This window comes from Artemia franciscana, chromosome 19 (genome assembly GCF_032884065.1).
Source record: "Artemia franciscana chromosome 19, ASM3288406v1, whole genome shotgun sequence".
NCBI lineage: Eukaryota > Metazoa > Arthropoda > Branchiopoda > Anostraca > Artemiidae > Artemia > Artemia franciscana.
In genome coordinates, this window is record NC_088881.1 from 16,693,805 (window position 1) to 16,698,804 (window position 5,000).

A 5,000-nucleotide genomic window follows, 5' to 3' on the forward strand; every position below is an offset into this window, starting at 1 on the left:
GATTGAAGTGGTTCCTTGGTACGTCGACTCTATATACTCCAGGAAGAAAGGCGGAAGGCCTTGGGCTTTACAGGCCCGGATAATAGAGTGGTGACTTACTGAGTCGAATGCCTTTCGGACATCCAAACTCAGCAGGTACACCGACTTATAGGATGATTTGGCCTTTCTTAATATACTATTGATAATTATAGTATTAACAATAGATCCGTCGACTAGCGAGAATGCCGTTTGGGCAGGGGAGATTTCTACAACTTTGGAGAGGCGGGTTGCGATGATTCTATGTAACCATCTCTGCAACATTGGGGCAATAGAAATGGGTCTAAAATCAGCAGGGTCGGTAGCTCCGTCAGATTTGGGAAGAAAGACAGTTCTTGATTTGAGGAAGGACTTGGGTGTGGTTCTTAGGAAAAAAATGGATGTGAACAGAATGGAAAGAGCCTCATATCCAAAATGGATGCAATCGACAATCCTCAACCCGTCCGGTCCCGGAGATGGGTCTCCGGATGGGCGAAGTTTAACAATTTCGGCTACCTCTATCGGAAGCCATAAGGTGGACACATCTAATTTATTATCAATATAGGGTAGAGGATCTGTGTCTGGTGGGGACGGACGCTCAAAGACGCCGGTCCAAAATTTCTTAAAAGCATGGTTATTTATCGGGCCTGGTTTCTTATTCGTATCAAGAATAACGTCGGCGGCAATGGAAGGATTTTTCTTCCATAACCGTTGAATCCTGGCGTATTGCTGTCGCCTATAGGCGCGCTTGGCCTTCCGACTTTGATGCCCGTCAAGCCTCATTGGGCCCTCAGATCGACTGACCCCTTTAGGCTTGGTGGGCTTGAAGAAGTATTCTACCAGGATCTCATTTATTGTTATAATACCTTCTCTGGGTTTATTCGATAGGCATAGATTTATCAAATCATGCAACTTTGCGTCTAATGCCGCATTCTTGGCTAAAGTTCTTTCGTTGGCAGATCTAAAGAAATCATTGAAGGACTCTGTAGGGGAATTAGCCTGGGCAGGGGGTATAATTTCATCCGGTGGAGGAGATCTGAGATGATGAGGGCTAGATTCCAGGGAATCAGTTGGTGGGACAGAAGGGTCGTCTTCATTATTCTTCGCGGGGATTTCAGGTAAGGTGCGAGTTTCTACCATATGGCTCTCATTACTTAGGGTGTCATTATTCAGCCGGGACTGACTTCTGGTTTTTCTTACATTATCAGGGATGGGTCGACTCGTAGGCATTACATAGTGAGTCGCCTTGGAACAGCTCGGTTGATTAATGGGATCACTAGGTTGAATAGGTGGGAAATGGGGAACTTCATTTGGATCATCGTCCTTATTAACAACGGGGGTTTCTACTATGGTGGGGAGAAGACTCTCATTACTTGGATTTCTACAATGTTGGCGATCATGGCTTCTGGTAATCCTCTTAAATTCAGGGGTGGGACGTCTACTGGGCATAGGTATAGGTTTGGCGGGAATGACGACAGGGGTAATTGATGGAATTCTTGTTCTCTGTTGGTTTTGGGAATCGCCGCTAGTGGAGCAACTGGGTTGGTCGTAGGGGACGGATGGATGGGAAGCTGGGATAGATGTTTGTGGTCTCGGTCTCGAGGTTAGCCTCTCGATAGCCTGAGAGACTAGGCGTTGGTGGTCGGCATTACGCCGCCGCGCTCTATAAGCTTCGATAGTTCTCTTTTTGAACACGGTTGATAAATGTGTGCTGATCTGGCGATCTGAGAGAGGTTCTTCGCCATGACTAAGAGTGAGGCGAGCCTCCTCTTCCGCGACCAGGTGACATTCCTCGTCAACCCAGGTGCGTGATTCCGGGATAACTAAATTTCTATTGTATTCGACGATATGTTTAAGCCTTTGATGCTGCGAAAGCCCCGATTTGGTCGCGAACCCATACTGACAGCCATCAATTCCACAGGCGAAGTGCCCTGGATGATCTACTGTCAGGTGGTTGCTCAGAGAATCGACCGCCTTGCGGCAAATTGGGCAAATTTCCTTTTTGGTTGGAGGGGCTGGGGCATTATGGTGTTTTTGCATATGGCTAGCGAAACCTCTTGGCATAAAAGATAGATGGCAAATCGGGCATTTGATTGTATCGGCACTCTTGGGAGCTTCGCCAGATACATTCGGAAGAGTGGGTGTAACCGAAACACTTTGGGTAACTGAGGTAGTGACCTCAATACTAGGAAAGCCAGTCCCCCGAGGCCGGGACAGGCGGCTTTTACTCGTATCTTTGCTACTCATTTTGGGTTTCGGTTTGTAGGCTCCTTCAGCCGTCATAGTAGGGATATCCGATTGCAGTCTTTACATCGGAGTGTAGGTTGGGACACCACTGCGATCTTATGCAATGGTAGGACAAAGTCCTCTCATAAATATGGGGAGCGAGGGTGCTCCACCCCCTTTCCTACCTACCTTCCCTTCCTACACGCTATGACGTTTTCCCGGGGTCCCAATTGGAGGGAGGTGCCTACTGAGAGTAATGGGCTCTGGACTGGTGATTAAACTCAATGTGAGACACTTCTCACACTCTATACATCCCATAATATTCACCATTGTCCGTCTTGGCTTATTTTACTCTCAAACCCCAACCGTCAGGCAAGTTCCAGAGTGTAACCATTAAACCTGACTTGTTACACCCTGAGCAGTTGTGAGGGGGATGCCAGCCTCCTTAAAGGGGACGCCTTTGGTAGTTGTTGCCTTTGACTGGCAACATTTAACCCGTCCTCTACCGGCTTTGGTTTGGAAATGTATCTCTACATTACTCATTCCGCGGCCAATGGTAGAGAAGTAGGGACTTCCACGACAACCACGTGGAGGACGGAGACTGGGATTTGCCACAGTTCCGGGCGACCCTGGGACCATGTACCCCAGCGAACTGGGGCCGGGCATCTTAGGCAGTACCTTTTCCCTTGATAATGGGAATGGTTGCACCTGCCCCTTTCACTGTATCAGGGATACAGTGGTGTAAAAGGGGACGACTACGCTCCGCCCCAAATCAGTCTGACTGACCAATCCAGGCAGGCTCACGCCCAAACCCTTCAACGCAACCAGTGCGACCTCCCTACTCACCGGCGCGTCAGCGACGATCACCAAGGATCGACGAGCTCTGCGACCGGCGGTCCGGTATCAGCACAATGCTAAAGCGCCTCCCATTTTAAGGGCTAGTTGCTTCGGCAGGTGAGTTGTTACACACTCCTAAGCGGTTTCCGACCTCCATGGCCACCGTCCTGCTGTCTGGAGCAACCAACTCCTTTCCGTGGGATCGGGAATATGCATTGGTTTTGGCGCTTTAACCGGACATTTGGTTCATCCCACAGCGCCAGTTCTGCTTACCAAAAGTGGCCCACTGGGCACTCGGATCCGAAATCCTTGCCGCTAACAACACCACGGTCGGCAAGGCATCTCACCCATTGAAAGTTTGAGAATAGGTTGAGGCCGTTACGGCCCCAAGGCCTCTAATCATTCGCTTTACCGGATGAGACTCCCGTCTCCTTTGCTTGAGTGCCAGCTATCCTGAGGGAAACTTCGGGAGGAACCAGCTACTAGATGGTTCGATTAGTTTTTCGCCCCTATACCAAGCTCCGACGATCGATTTGCACGTCAGAATCGCTTCGGTCCTCCATCAGGGTTTCCCCTGACTTCGACCTGGCCAGGCATAGGTCACCATCTTTCGGGTCCCATCATGTGTGCTCTAGGTGCGTCGCATCCGCAACGGGATCACGACGCCCCTGGGATGTGCCCTCTCCAGTGGAGAAGGATCTCCCATCAGCATTGCAAGCAATACCTTAACTTTCATTCCGCCATCGGTCTTCTCATCGACCTACGACTCGCACACAAGTTAGACTCCTTGGTCCGTGTTTCAAGACGGGTCGGAAGGAACTCGCCTACTCTCCGCTCACCCAGGAGACCCACAAAAGGGCTCCCAGCAACAGAAGCCGGGCCGAATCGTTGCCGGGAATCCAGCGTCTTGAAGCCGAAGCAACAAAAGCACTGGGTCCTTTGACACCGTTCCAGCCGCGTGCGGATTACGAATCCACCCGGGAATACACGCCGTAAGCAACGCAGATGACCAACATGACCAGAGAACAGCCGAGGCTGCCCTCAACCCATCACATCAGCACTCGCTACCCACGACACTGATCCCGAAGATGGCTCGAACTTCGAAAGTCCTTCCGTTTTAAACCCCTGGAGGATTTCACGCAATGTTTAACTCTCTCTTCAGAGTTCTTTTCAACTTTCCCTCGCGGTACTTGTCTTCTATTGGTCTCACATTCATATTTAGCCTTAGATGGAGTTTACCACCTGATTAGCGCTGCATTCTCAAGCAACACGACTCTAGAGAGACCTCGGAATGCCGAGCGCTTATCCGTCCTACGGGCCTGACACCCTCTCTGGGCAATCGGGCCACATTCATGAGGACTTTAGACTGGACAAGCGACGGTCTTACGAGGCTCCCAAACACTGCATCGGTCGAAATTGCCTCCCGAAGGATACAATTGACCCTTAGTGCTGGGCTTTTCCCTCTTCGCTCGCCGCTACTAAGGGAATCCTTGTTAGTTTCTTTTCCTCCGCTGACTAATATGCTTAAGTCAAGCGGGTCGTCTCGCCTGAGCTGAGGCCGGGGGGATTTCATAAACTGACAGGGTCATTTGTTTTTCAAACCAATCACCAAAGTCACCTGGTCACCACAAACCCAGTAATGCCAGCATGCCCCTTGGAGTCAACAGTTCAACATCAAATAAACCAATTTCCTACTACCAAAGTCATAGTAGTCCATTCCTGTGACAAAAGGCTGTCAGTCAAAGTGTTTTAGCCAAGAAGAATTGGATTTTCATCCTCATTGGGCCCTTATACACTCTGTACACCCAAATAATGTGTAACACCTCCTCTAAGTTCCACCAAAAAGGAGCTCAGTTACCATTACCCAGTTGGGTGACAAGTAAAAGGGTGATCCACAAGAGGCATAGCCCTGGGCCTTGTCT

At 49.9% G+C, this 5,000-nt stretch overlaps 1 pseudogene; it reads right to left on the bottom strand.

Annotated features, from left to right (window-relative positions):
- Positions 1-4,639, bottom strand: part of LOC136039681 (large subunit ribosomal RNA) — an 8,366-nt pseudogene extending 3,727 nt beyond the window's left edge.
- Between the last annotated feature and the right edge of the window lie 361 nt (positions 4,640-5,000).